The sequence below is a fragment of the Metopolophium dirhodum genome, chromosome 1 (assembly GCF_019925205.1).
Source record: "Metopolophium dirhodum isolate CAU chromosome 1, ASM1992520v1, whole genome shotgun sequence".
NCBI classification, from domain to species: domain Eukaryota; kingdom Metazoa; phylum Arthropoda; class Insecta; order Hemiptera; family Aphididae; genus Metopolophium; species Metopolophium dirhodum.
In genome coordinates, this window is record NC_083560.1 from 88,368,179 (window position 1) to 88,384,642 (window position 16,464).

General features: G+C 28.9%; 1 pseudogene; it reads right to left on the reverse strand.

Annotated features, from left to right (window-relative positions):
• Window positions 1-571: 571 nt before the first annotated feature.
• Window positions 572-13,336, reverse strand: LOC132944020 (neprilysin-2-like; annotated as a pseudogene).
• Between the last annotated feature and the right edge of the window lie 3,128 nt (window positions 13,337-16,464).

A 16,464-nucleotide genomic window follows, 5' to 3' on the forward strand; every position in this document is an offset into this window, starting at 1 on the left:
TCTAACTCGACTCCTTTGGAGAAGGTGACGTCGATGATGGACGTGGCTTCCCCTCTAGCAACGCCTGGAACGTTGAATGGGGGGAGGGCCACTGCCATATCGTGAATCACAAATACCGCCTATCTTGTATTCTGTAACTGTATGGTACTGATGTATTAGTAATTGTATTAGGTGACATTATTCACATTAACAGCAAAAAGTCCAAAGTCTGGGGAGTAGGAAATGAAATCAAAGGCGCATTCAGAGTATTCCCCACTACATAATATGTTGTAGAAATTGACTGAAAGGTGTTTTAAATAATTATTATATCATACATAGGTGATAAAACTGTAAGTTCCAAAGAAGTTTGAATACTGTAGAAAAGTTTTATTACGTTTATTAAATAAAAATGTATAAGTATAATTTGATAAAGGTAATAACTAAAAATAATAAGATATTTTTTTTTGTCTTATTCGTTATTTATAAAATTAATCTTTGGACTGAGGTTAAAAAAATATATACACATATATAGAAAAAAATGTGCACGTTTTATTAAGATAAAGCGTTGTTGGTTAGTCAATGGTAAAAATTATTATAATAATAATTTTATATGCATGGCCAAATAGTGGTCCCACCACAACTGGCACTTCTTGGCCGGGTTCGTGTTGGAGCCTAGAGGACACCAGAAATCGTCACTGAAATCTTTCATGTTGGAGAACATGCCGTTGATCCGGAAACGGTTGGGCGTATGTTCACCGTATTTGGTCAGATACTCATCATATTTCACATGATTTTTTTCGCACCACACATTGGCGTTGCTCAACCAGAATATCTGTTGAGGCGTGTACTCTTGGAGCCCGGGTAGTCACGGTTCGACGCCATGTCCTTTGACCCACTCTCTGTACGCTTTGTATGCTATATTCAAGCCTCCATTATCTGAGATATTTTCGCTAAACCTTCGAAAAATAAGTCGTTAGGTTAGGTCGTTGTTGTTGGGTGGGACTTTTTAAATAAGGGAATATCATTATGTGGAGGGGATGGGATATGAGAATTGTCCAAACATTTTTGATTATTGAAAAATGACTATACATTCTTTTTTAAATTAAATTGATCGGTGCTTTTTGAAATATCAATTACACCTCAACGACGATGGAATATAAATGTGTCATATGCGAGGTGACACGTTGACAAGATACGGATGGTCGTGTGTGGGACGTTTTTAACTTATATATTATAAACATATTATTGAATGGGATTATTGAGTGATATCACTTTGAATATAAATGTATAACTGCAAATGTATTCTATCAATAAGATATTTAGTGCTTCTGTTATTAGAACGACATGCCGTAACATAGCTAGTAGGTACATACATATTGTATAATATACCTACTTGTATGAACCATGAATGCCGTACGGTATGATATAATATCATGTGGGTACGTACTAAAACAAAATCATAATAACTGTTTTTTTTTTAAATAAAATGTTGCTTGTATTATCATTCATCCATTTATTGTAATTTGTGTCTTTTAATTTTGAATTTATTAAAATATATAATTTTCATACTTTGCATAGGATATGTTAATTTCAAGCATATTGATGACTGTTTATTTCAGGGTGTGGATGTGGCTGATATATACATACACAAGGGAAATTTTTAACAATTCCATTCGAACACAGGATAAAAACATAATTTAATGGGTTTTTTACCTTTTAGAACACATAATTAAAATTCATAGATAATAATAATAATAATAATTCATAGTTTATGTGCAATTACTATTCCATTGTTCAGTGAAACGGAAGAACCATCATTAAAATTTTAGGGATCTAGATATACGAAACTCGGGAAAATTACATTTTTAACTAAGGATAATTTAACTTCGAAATTAAACAGCGTAAGAACGTAGTATCAAGAAATTTATTTTATCAAACACACCTTCAGACCGACTTCATGTACAGTGTAATTTCCATATTGATTGATGAAATACTTTTCCTTTTCCAAAAAGCGTTTATGTGTCTCCTCCGCCCACCAGTCTACCTTGATGCCATTCATATCATAGTGTCTGCCATCGTTATCAAAACCATGAATGATCTCGTGACCAATTACAGATCTAATTCCACCGTAAATCATGTATTGAGGACGATCGTTAGAGAAGAATGGACCTTGCAAGATAGCAGTAGGCAGTACTGGAAAATTAAAATAATTTATAGTATAATAAATATGTCTATTGTGCCTATATTTAAGTACTAATATTATATTAGGTTTAGTGTTCAAAACACAGTGTTCGAAAAACTCTTTTCAAATATATTCCATAATTCATAAAGTATCTATAACTCAATGTGATAAAAAAAAATCGCATCTAATTATATAAGCAATTTGCTTTTAATTTCAATACATTGTATTGAGGTTAGATGCACCCAAAATATTGTGGTTGGGCCAAGAAAATAATTGTTCGATAACTTCTATATTTTGTTACCTTATTTCAAATTATAAATCATTATTTGGTTGCCTGATTTTTATTTAAAAGACTAATTTTAATTTTCACCAATAACACAACACATTTGTCACTGAATAATTAATTACTTGTTATAGTATTACTATATATTATTCCAATACTACTCACCGATTTGGTTTATTATTTGTATATAGTGCGCATTTTCATCTACTTCCCAACCATTTTCATAAAACCAATCCGTTACATCAATAGGTTTCCTTAATTTCGAAAACTCATAGTCAGTTCTAAATTTAGTCCAATTCATTACTGATGTAAAATAGTCTTGGTCGTTGACTTCCAACTAAGAAAAAAACTTATAGTTAGTAAATAGTAACTAAATACTCATAAATGGTAACAAAAAAAATTGTTAAATGTTTTTATTATGTATCATATTCTAATCTCCTATGCCCTATAGTTTGGACTTATGGAATTAATTACATTTTCATAATACGCAATCAACTTGCTGTCGTCCAATATATCGTCAGGGTATGCAATTTTATGTGTCATTGCCTTTGCTTTGTCCATCACTTTTTCCCTAAATGAAATAAAAAAATAATAATGTCATAATGTTTTTTATTGATCTATCGTCCATCCACTCATTTGACGATAATGTTTTATACAGTACCTCCTTGATACCATTTACCACTTCTAAAGCTTTCTGTTTAACGTTTTCGTTGGAAAACCGTCTAACGTATGTCGACAATATGGCTAAATCAAAAAATATAGCACTGACATCAAAGCATTCCTTCCGTCGGGGATTTACTATAGAATTTGGTTTTAGCTCTTTCTTGAACTTATACTTTCTCATTCTCAGTTCTTCTGTTAGATAACTTAAGGAATCAGCAACATATCTCCAAATCACGTAATTCGCTTGTACGCTGCCGGCAAAATCATATTAAGTTCTACAGCGTTTTGAAGAATATAAATAATTTCAATAAACATTTTATACGAATTTAACAAATGATTTAACATACGTAATTACAAAAATTATATAATTGAAAATTAATTTATATCATGTTTAAATAGATTGGCTATTACTGATTTTATTATAAAATAAAAAAGATTAACATTTTGTAGAAAATTATACAATTCGTTTTTTAATTTATTAAAGTTTTGTATTTGTTTAATAATTTATACATTTTAGGCGTTTTGATGAGTAGTGCTTCCAAGCCCGAAAAGTATTTTGGTGAATGCACATGTATAGTGTCGTTCTGTCGTATGAATTGATTCAACATTTTGTTAAGGAACTCTTGCCATTGTATGCTCGGGAACTTTTGTTGTAGATTGGCCATTTTCATCGGATTGTTCAACTCATTGGGGTCCTTTTGCTCTTCCGCCGACATCGATATCTTGGCCAATTTTATCTCTAAGTCCAATGACTCCCTCAGCTCATCGGTGGCCCTCTGCCGGTCAGCTCCAAATAACACCGCGATGTCCACCATGTACCTGTAGTATTTGTCCACGGAATCATGGTCTCTGCCCTGAATCAGGTACTCCCGTGGATGTCCCAATGACGCATGGTCCAGCTGAAATGTCGGTTGATTTGGGCAATAGTAAACTTTACTGATTATTTGGTAACTAATTCTGATAATAGAATCTCCATATGGTTAACTCTACATGTCAAACATAATTTATGTTTAACTCAAGGCAAATAATAGGTATGTACGCTCAACCGAGTTGTTTTGCTAAAATTGTATTGCTACATTGTGAATTGAAAACATTGAGATATTGATTATAACTAGGGAACGGATTTAAATGCAAATTGCATTTTTTTCTGAATGTCCGAAAACATTGCTTTCCAAGCACAAAGTTCATTTCATACATCAAGGAATTAAAAAATGTAACTTTTATTTTGCATTTTTTGACATTTTTAGTGCATTTTTATGGTTTTTAAGTCATTTTTTCAGCATTCATTCTAAAATAATAAAAATACCTAAATATTTATTATGTTACGAAATTACGAAATTATTGTTGACACGTGTAGACACAAAATACATACATCACACAAGTTACAACAGATTATTACCCGCATTAAGGTAAAAATAAGATAAGCTATTTATCTAAATTGTAATTTTGTATTGCACTGTAGTTGAGTTGAGTCGTTACTTTATCGTTTAGTATCGCGTATAGCCTCGTCGTAAAAGGTTTTCGAGTGATTTTCGCAGATGTATTTAGTTTAGTTTTGTTTATTCCACGAAGTTTTTGAAAATGCCTAAAGCCAAACCTTCAGATGTTTCTCGTTTGCGGTCCTACGTTCAACAATATGGGGAAGAAATTTTTTCTACCGATGGAAGCGTTCTATTTTGTAAGATTTGTGAGGTCAGAGTGGCAGCCAAAAAAAAATTTACTGTGACACAACATGTGAGTAGAGATAAACATTTACGTGCACTAGAAATTCAAATAAATAGAAAAAGTGCAGTTGTTCAGACATTATTTAATACCATTCCAAAAAATAATGCATTTACTACAGATCTTCGTACTGCAATGGTATCTGCTAACATTCCTCTTTTTAAACTGAAAAATGAAAATTTCCGCAATTTCCTTTCAAAGTATACTGGCCAACATATTCCAGACGAATCCACAATTCGAAAGAACTATGTAGGCAATACTTACAATCATACAATTAATTCTATTAGAACTTACTTGGAGAATAAAAAATTGTGGGTGAGTATAGATGAGACTACAGACGTAGATGGCCGATATGTCGCCAATGTCATAATCGGCACTTTAGAAATTGGATGTCCCGGTAAAACTTTTTTTATTTAATTGCGAAGTTTTAGAAAAAGCAAATAATAGTACAATAGCTAAATTATTTGATAAATCTATGAGCTTGTTGTGGCCAGAGGGTATTAAACACGATAATGTACTACTATTTCTCAGTGATGCAGCACCTTATATGGTGAAGGCAGGAAAAAATATTAAAGCGTTTTACTCAAAAATTGAACACGTTACATATTTGGCACATTCCCTACACAGAGTAGCTGAAGAAATACGTAAACAATTTCCCGAAATTGATGCTTTTATTTCGAACGTAAAAAAGATTTTTTTGAAATGCCCATCTCGAGTATTAAAATTCAAAGAAATGGCGCCAGGGATACCAATGCCCCCTCAACCAATACTAACTAGGTGGGGTACATGGTTATCGGCAGCCATATACTACTGTGAAAATTATAAATTTATTAAATCTGTTGTGATGGGGTTTGATAAAGAAGATGCTGTAGCAATTGAGAATGCACAAAAACTGTTAAATGATAATAATTTGGAACTAAACTTGACATTTATCAAAGCAAATTATGGAAATTTAGCAAAATACATTACTACATTGGAAACATCTGGATTATCGTTGGCTGACGCAATTAATATTATTGCTCAAGTACAAAATGAAATCGGAACAGACAACAGTAGTATCGGGAAAATCCATTAAAAAAAATCTAGAAGTTGTAATTGAAAAAAATTCGGGATTCAAAACAATGAAACATATTTCAAATATTTTGGAAGGAAAAGCAACATCTCGAAATAATACAATACCTGAAGAACTAACTGCTGATGACATGGCTCATTTGAAGTTTGCACCTATGACGTCAGTTGACGTGGAACGAAGTTTCTCGAGATACAAAACAACACTGGCCGATAACCGTCGAAGATTTCTGTTCGAGAATATTAAGCAGCACCTAATTATACAGTGCTATGAAACAAAAAGTAAAAGTATAACGAATATACCTATCTAAATTGTATACCTATTAATTTTTTAATTTTTTAGGGAAGAAGAATGAAGAAGAAGATGGACAAGAAGATAATTGATTTTAATTAGATTTGATTTTTAGTTTTATTGTATTTAAATATTTTTTATCTGATTTTTCATAATTTATATATATATATTTTATAATTTTTTTTAAGTTTTTAAGGGCATTTTTTTAAGGCATTAAATCGGATTTTTTTAAGGCATTTTTCTTGTTTTTTAGAGCATTTAAATCCGTTCCCTAATTATAACTATAAATATTATATCTATTTACTATAATTTGGTTTTAGTTAAAAATTCATACATTAAAAAATTATATATTATATGGATCAAATAATAGAGCCCTTCACTTTTAAGATTCTAAGCTTAGCGAAAGAGCGTAGTGATTTTGCAATGATGTGTATTTTTCTCTCCTTTATGAACTTTTGGGATGATAAAAATGCTCCAATTTATTACATAATAGTTTCAAACCCATGGGGAAAGCAAAAACAAAATTCAGAAAGAACGGACATTCAGATATCATTTAGCGAATGAAAAAAAATTATAACGATAAATATTTTTTAGGTATATGTATAACTATTGGTAATTTATAACTAGTGGCAATCAAAAAAATTGAAAATGTAATATTTCTACTAATTATAATAATAATATAATATGAACCAATGTAAACCTTATAAATAATATAGTATATATATGTTCCTTCTTTAAGCTACCCTTCAGCTACGTAATATAGTGCTTAAATAAATTGTCTGTAAGCACCCTCTTAGTCTCAAGGAGTCTATTGGTAAAACTATTATTGATGTAGGTACAGTCATTTTTGAGTCTAAATTAACACATAGACAGACATGCTAACAAACATCCTTTTGATTACAGATAGTACAAATAATATATTATTTAAACATGTAGTTTTGTGTAGGATAAAATAATATAATTATAAAAAAAAGATCCAATTTGCTAAATGATACGTACTATATGTTGAAATTGAAGCACTCCTTCTGGTATAAATTTTGTATGCAGAATAAAAATAAAAATAATAAATAAATAAACACCATTGTAAAACCACTAGCTTCCTCACTCCACTCGGAACCTAAAAGTTAGATAAGCCTTAGCCCGATTTCTAAACATATTCATTACAACGCAATAAACTATATTTTCAAAATATTATACTATTTTAAATGAATTTAGTAACTATTATAATAATTATGTAGGTATTTTGATATCCTATTTTTAGATTCTGAGCAGAGCGATGAATGTATTAATTTTACAATGATGTACTTATCTAAATTTTTTTTAATTTAAATGTTTGTGGCTGTCATCACCGATTGGGACGGTAAAACTACTTCGACTTTTTTTCAACAGTATCTTGTTAGATGGAAATGCGAATCTAGTTGGTGCTTGGAGAGGATAAAATTCCAAATGGTTTTTAAAAACGCAGGGAAAAAACAGAATTAAAATTCCAAATGGTTTCGACAAAATCGAATTTGGTTTTTGGAGTGACTCTAAAACAAATGACCATAGAAACATGACATTTTTTCTGGTTGTTTTATATTAGCATTTACTATACTCGATAACATTTTCAAAAAATGTTGATTTGTTTTTAACTGTTTACAGACATTTTCAGTTTCAAATTTTTTTAGTTTTTTTTCCGTGAATGTCAATAAAATTTTATTTGTTGGATTAAAAAGCTTGAACATTTAATACAAAGCTCCTAATATATTGTTACAACGATATTTGAAAAATATTAAAAATCCATAGTCTAGCTCAATATTTAGAAGCGTGGTTGAATTAACTTAGTTAAATATTCAAGTAATACAAAATAAGAAAAATATCATAACAAATTTGATCACCTGTATTTTTGTATAGATACAACCATTTTTAATGATAATTATTGAGAATTACAATTTTTTTGTCATCGGGAGACAATAACACACAATTCTGCCCAGTTTCAAAACTATCCAATTTATTTCATTACAAGGCCTAGTGCCAGTTTTTCATATTTTTGGCAGTTCTATAAAATTTCAAAATTAAATTGTATATTCTAGTTGTTACATTATTTGTAATACTTTTTTCACTGATCTACTACCCGATACCTATTAAGAGGTGTTTATAGCGTGTGTTTTATCGAAAAAATGACTTCAGGGGATTAATTCTCAGGCTTTGTAGAATTGCCGGAATTTGATAACTATTTTTTACTTGAAAGAAGAAGACTTCCTAAGGCCGCATCGAACTTTTTATAATTTTATTTCAAAGAATGGTATAATTTATTTATAAAAAAACATTTAAAATTCTATTATTTTTGAAGACATATTATAAAGTTTGAGATTAAAATATTGAAAAACGGAGTTCGATGTGGCCAGTAGAATATTACCCTATTTTTAGTAAATAATATATTATATCATAATACTATGTTGGTATGTAAACCATGTGGTATAACTACCTAGTTTCCCATTTTTACTATTTTACTGACTTGAAATTAATTCTAGATCCACATAATAATTAACGTTAATATTGTGAAGGGGAAATAGTTTATATTATATTAATACTTAAGAGTGTATAAAATATGCCAATTATATGATCATTAATAGCAAAATTTTCCTTATCCCTTCAAACATGATATGCAAAAATACAATTTGGTCAAATGAAATCAGTTTGATTTGAATCACTTAACAAACTTAATTGTTTTTGTTTTATGTTGAATAGAATGATATTGTATTATGTAAAATAAATAACTCACATACAGAATATTTTCTATGTTTTCTTTATTTTCAATAAATTGTTTATAATCTGGTTCGACCGATAATTCGAAGATGTAAGCCACTCCCTCCACCTTGTTTGACACAATTAACTTGTACATACTGTCCATCCACGTGAACTTTGATTCGTTCCATTTCTCGGCTTCCAGCACCGGCCATCCGCCAATGCTTTTCAGTATTTCTTTGATCGGTCCCAAGCCTAACTTTTCGATGCGTTCTGTTAACATAAATTTTTTAGCGAATTATTTGATACGAGTCTGTTGGTGTTTCCAAAATAAAGTTCTAAAATCATGATCTAGCTCGAATTGTGGAGGTGGTATTTTTGAGACAGAAATTATTTGCGTGAAATACGAATGACATATTTAATATTCAGTAAAACGAACATCGGATATGACGTGTTCACTAAAAAATTACAAATTAGAAGAAAATACATGTAAATAGGTAATATATCTAAATGTGTATCTTATTATATAATATGTTTGATAAAAATTAGTACAGAGTTTGTAAAAATTCAAACAAAATAAATGTATAGGCCAAAAGGTTACAGATCTGCCGTACAGTAGTATACAGTATGTCCCAGAAGTCCCGTATCACCCTTAGTATCTCCATGGAAAATCAATATATTTAAATGCAGTTTTTTACTGTAATAAGTATAGAAATTCTGATTGAAAAGCATAATATTTTCAAAAATATTTTTTAGGCAAATAAGTTTTTTAAATTTCCAAAATAGCCATTTTGTTGATTGTATTTTTTAAAACAGTTAAAAAAAATATTAAAATTTAATGAAAATCGCCCAAGTTAGAGCTAATTATTATTATGAATTTCTAAGAATAATGTTATGTTACCTATGCAATATGCATACAGCATTAGCAAAATACGATTTCCATGTTAGTGATTACAATCACGCCGATTTTTCGGCTAAAATTAAAAATAATAATTAGCTCTGACTTAGGGGATTTTCATAAAAATTTTAATATTTTTTTTTTAACGGTTTTAAAAAATACGATTAACAAAATGGCTATCTTGGAAATTTAAAAAACTTATTTAAAAAAAAAAATTGAAAAAAAATTGAATATTACTACTTAATATACTTATTACTGTAAATAAACTGCATTTAAATAGTATATTGATTTTCCACGGAGATACTAAGGGTGATTTGGGACTTCTGGGACATATGTATAGTATTTTTACTGTATCTAATAGTAGTATTCTGTATTAGTATAGTAGTATTTCTATCTCTTGCTATTAAAGTTATTTTAATTAGTAATCCAGTAAGTTGAATTTATTTTTGACAAAATTATACGTACTTATCAAATTATAATCATGTCCAATCGTCTATTACTAATCCAATCACAATCATAATCCAAATTATAGTTTATTATTGAATTTTAGAGCTATATATAATATTATATAAGACATAACAATATGTGCTGGTCATTTGTTTAAACTTTTATTCACACAGTTCGAACATGCCACGAAAAATACGCTCAAATATAAAATATATTCTGTATAATATATATTTTACTAATATGATAAATTTGTAAGATCATTATACCATGAACTATGCACGATTTAAACAGTAATTTCATCATCTTAAACGGTCTCAATTCATCCGCTTGAATGAGTTCGGTAACGATCATTCGCTTCCGGTTTAAAATCGCTTCTTTAGTCACTGAGAATTAATTTCGTGATAGTTCGCCATCATTGAGAATTGTGTTTTTTATAAAATTACCACACGCACACTGATAGAAATCATCACATGGATCTACTGATTGATACAGGTTGTTGATTAAGGAAGCCGCTGAAATATTAATCAGTTTTAACTGTTAGTATCATATTATATAAAGCATACAAGCATTTATATTTATCAGTTGTACAATGTAAACGTTTTGCCGTTTAAATTAAATTTAAATCAGTAATTAATCTAATCGTATATAAAATGAATGACGGTTACCAGCTTTTTACACAACCAGTTGAGAGGCAAATAAGGATATCTTTTTCGTGTTCACTAATCTGCAGGTGCAGCCTCCATGAATTGCCAACCAAACCATTTTTTTCTGGTGATATCGATGGAAGGCTCTCTGTGAAAATTACAAAATTGGGTGTAAATTATAATCGTAAATCTAGTTAAATTGTCATTATACCTTAATTTTGTATGTACGTAACATACTATTATAATCATTTAATTATGTGTATGTAACGTGTATTATATTATAGTCATATTCATTTATGGTGGATAGTCGACTCAACGCGTTGTAAATCATTATTTTAGAATATTATAAAATAATAACTAAATTAAGTCTCAGAGATTAAAGTTAGATTTTCTATCAGTGGCGTAATTATGGGGGGGGGGGGGGGGGGTATTATGGGGGGGTATTTTTATAATATTATTGTGAGCTCTTGGCTGATATTTTAAGATTTTAAAATAAAAATGAATGGACATTGGTTATCTATTATCACAGTTCAAAGAATGTAACTGATAAAAACGTACGACTTCTGATATAATTTTTAACCGCCTAAAACTTATCCTTCTTAACCTTCTTAGTATAAACACAGAATAAATTAAAACTGTTAAAAATATGTATTTAATAATTATTATTTTTGTAAATTACATAACACCTGAGATTGTAATGCCCATAAAAAAACACTAAAAAATGCACTGAATAAAATGCTTTTATGTCCTACAATACTTAATGCACTATATTTTTTTTTTTTTAATAATTACGTTACAAATTCTTATATACATTTGTTATACCTAATCCTAAATGATAATATACGATTTAAAGGATAGTAAAAATGTTTTACAGATAAAACTGATCGTTTTGGACTTCTTTGATCTGGAAAAAACAGTTATTTCCAAACGTAATTTTTTTTTTTTTTTATACATAGGTTTAGATCGTTTATTTATTTACCTGTAGTTATAGTTTTTCCAATTTGTATAAAAAATCATGTAAAAATCTTAAAATACAATTTCAAAGTTATTTAAAAATGCCTCAAAAATCTTAAAATCCTCTAAAAAAATAAAAATAACAACCTTAACATTTTAAATTGTTATTAAGAACGCTTGAATAGACTATAATGTGGATAGTGCATCGTGATACAATACTAAATCCTGAAGACATACTAGACATTTTAGCAAAAAGAAAGATGGGACTATATGTATTATTAAATATACATACATAGTATGTACATAACATACATTCAATTTAATTTAATTGTTCACTTTATTATCTTTGAGACTTTGAATTACCATTTAAATTAACTAAATAAATTTAAATTTAATTCTATTTACCATTAAATAGGTACATTTTTGTTTTTTTTTCGAATAATCTATAAAAATTACTGATTGCGATAAACATGCGTACCAATAAGAAATGTACCATTATTATTAGGTAGGTACATCCAACTGGATCTAATTTCGATATAATTTTTAATATATTAGTTAAAAAATTATAAACACAACACCATTACATATTTTCACATGACCAATAAAAACATTTCTGTATATTATATATTATAATATATTATATGATATCTTAAAGAGTACCTACTAAAATGTGATGATTGTTGGATTGTGAGTTGATCGGTACTGTGACTGGATTGTTCGATAGTTCGATGTACAAGGATATACTTCCAGGATTTGAAAAGTAGGTATAGCCGTATAGGCAATACCTTAAAGGTACACTTAAATGTGATATATTATGTATATATACTCTGTGCCAGTTATCACGATATTGATCCAGGGGCGCAATTTGGGGTATCACGGGTTATACATTGGTGGCTCAATTTTTCGCCGTATCAAATTGGCTTGCCTTAATTTCATGCTGGCGCCGATGCCCGATGTATCAGTTAAATTTAATTAATTGAAATAATTAATATAAGATAAAAATATTTTTATAAATAAAGGGATGTACAGAGATATACTTAGATATTATTAAAGATATAGAAAGAAAATGTGTATTAATTAATAATAATATTATACTTTTATCAATGTTATCGCTTAAATTATCAATTATTTTTTATTCCTAATAGTAAGGTTAGAATTAACTCCAACATGGCTACATTTTAATTTTCATTGTTATAACTGTGGGCCTGGTAAAAACATTTGGTGGCCCTATTTTAAAAACTGAAATGGCGCCCCCTGTATTGATCGATATGTATGTATTATCTTATTCTATACTTTTAATTTTTATAGTATATTATATTATACAAACTATTACGTAACCACCCTTTCTTATTTTAAACGCTGATTGCGCTTGGTATTATGTCATTACAAGTCTTATTTTCTTACTCGCGCTGCAGCTGTGGTTCAAGTACATCATTGTCAGAGTTAGAGTCAAGAACGAGGACACCATTCTGCCGGCGACGATGGACAGACTCCGTCCCAAGTTTACCGGGCTTCTGAAATGGAGCAAACACCAATATTGATATTCTGAGGTAATAAAATATTAAAACGTACGCAGGATTGTGTGTGAAATTCATAACAAGTAGGTAATAAACAGTGCATGATTACGATATTATGTAACGCTGGCTATTTATATAATCTAGATGTCCAAATTCAAATAAGGATGAGGATATACATTTTTTTGGGGAATCTAGAAGATACTGCGCGTGAAAAAATCAGCGAAACACGTTTAGACAGTTGCATAATTACTAAAGTTAAAACATCGGTAGTTTTTATACAAATCGCCTCCAGACAAATATGAAATTCTTCCTATATAATGCTTAAAATAACGATGTTTAAAAAACAAAATATCTACACTCACGAGACTAATTTTGAGAATTAATTATTTTTATGTTATATTAAATATATTAAATTTATATTATCCAATTGAACTTAGCTTGGCGATTTAAGTTAAACATTTAAAATAATAATTAGCATAATGACTACATAATAATATTTTTTTTTATGTGAAAAATGTATCTTGGGATGCTTTGCTCTCCGCTTAAACCATGGGAGTTAACTCGTGAAAATATCAGCGAAACGGATAAATGTAACTCTTTAAATTTAGTATATCTATCTGTATAGTGTCTCTTGTCAGCTGCAAGATGGTCATAAGAATTCTGGGTTGTATATTATATATTATATACTTTGTTCTAAAAGTTGTCCGCAAAAACACCATTGACAACTGCTCAGATCGTAAAAAAACGGAACTTTCCCAACACTGATTATAACTCATTTTGATAATATTAGGTACTTACTATAGTATACTATACCAACCATTACACAATAGGAATATGGTATTAATTATAAATTTATATCTATATTTACTTGATCAGTGATCACTACCGTACAATGGGGTTACTTTGATAATATTTGTAACTGTTTTATGACGATTTAACTTCTTATTTTATGGATAACATCTGGGGTATTAACAATAGAACTCTCATAATTAAATCTTAGTTACAGACAATTACACTCAATTTTTCAACGTTTTAATTTTTAAATTTCTTATATTATCTTCGGAAATATCATTCTTTTTACTATGCTATCAAAGTTACACATGGTTGTAAGTAACTTTGAGATCTATACATTTCTTATGTAACCCCATTTAATGAAAAAATTAAATCATTATGGTAAAAATATAAGTGTATATCAAAGTAGCCACACAAAATCATTTGCACTAATAATACCGATCACTATAAATAATATTATATAATACTCTACCTAACGATATTAATATAACTGTTAGCAATTCAATATTTAACAATCACAATAATAACAAAAATTATTATTATAATGTAAGTCCCTGCAATGGCCACTATGCTGATTAGGGTTAACTTTTCTTGGAATGAAAATAAATATAACAATACTACGATGACACACGGTCTTCGCCCTTCCGCAGTTCCGCCCAATAGTCAGGGGGCGCAATTTCAATGAAAAAACTGGGGGTGCTGAAGCCTCTCTATTTTTTTTTATCATATTATCATATGTAGACTTATGCACTTATGTAGACGATAAATACAAGCAAACAGCAATTCGAAAACATTGGTCACTAGTATAAATAGAATTATTTACTATTATTATCAATGATACAATTATAACAGTGCCAATAGTGGATTGGGGTTTGTCCATAGAAACATAGAGTATTCTGAGTAATATATTTTGACACACAAGACGATAACTTCTAACTAAACTATTAATTGTTTTTATTTTTTATGCCCGTAACTTAAGAATTGATTATTTTTTTTATCACTTTAAGTTAATTATTTTATTTTTATATAACCCAATTTATTTAAAATATATTTTGTAAATATCAAATATCAAATATTATTTAAAATTATAATGTTATATTATGCATTCTAAATAGACACCTACTAGTTTGTACTGTCGAAGTGTTTTTTTCCTATTTCTGGGGACTATCTCTATGATAGTGATCAAAATAAGTAATAGGTAATTTATATTTATTAAATAGAAATCCTATAGAATATAATAATATGTGAAACAAAAAAACCAAGGTTTTATAATAACCTATAAATGATGATGTACCTGCCTAGTGCCTACAGCCTATACTGTTTATAGTAAATGCAATAGCATTTTTACAGAATATAATACCTAATATAATATAAGATATTATTTATTATAAGATAATAGATTTAAACCATTATTGAGAAATTGAACACTTTCGTATACTTGTTATTAATTTATATTTAGGTATTATTATGTTATTCTAATAATAAAAAAACTACCTTTTGACTTTAAACTAATTTACATTTTCTATATTATTAACTTAACCTAACCAGTTAAAAAAATAGTTAACTTACTAAGCCTTTATATAGTATATAGGGGGAGACCAGGGTAAGTACTAAGTTGACGAGCTGTGTAAGATACTAAGATGACGAATTGATAATAACTGATAGTAGATTATATCAACATCTAATATTTTACAAGAAATGTAAGGAATGATGTTAGGAACAACTATTTTACTGATAATAAAATAACTCTGATAAAGCCCGTGTGTTTTTATTTACAATTTTCTATTATTACCATACCCACTTTAATTTTCTGTGTTTTGAAATAAAAGATAAGTTCAATAAAAGATAAGTGAAAATGTGAAATCTATTATATATTATTTAAAATCAACAAAGTATAGTGTAAGCTTTATTTTAATGTATACTTAATGTCTATTACGCAAGTTAAAAGAACAAAAACATTATCTTGAGTAAAATAGTATCTATCGGGTCAAGTTGACGAAGCACCCCCCCCCCCCCCAAATTGCGCATATGGTCATAGATACAATGCCAAGAAATTATAACGAAAAACTGTACCATTGTGGGTCAATGCAATAATTAAATATTTAAATTAGCTATAAATGACTACAACACCAATGAAAAACTTTCATGTAATAAATCTGCCAAAAAAATTGTTTATACCAGAACCAACATTGAGGTGATATTTAAAAAAATTATTTGTTTTATTTTATTTTAAGATTTTAAGACTATTTGATTTTTTTAATTTTCAAATAAATTCATGGACCTTTACGAAAAGTAA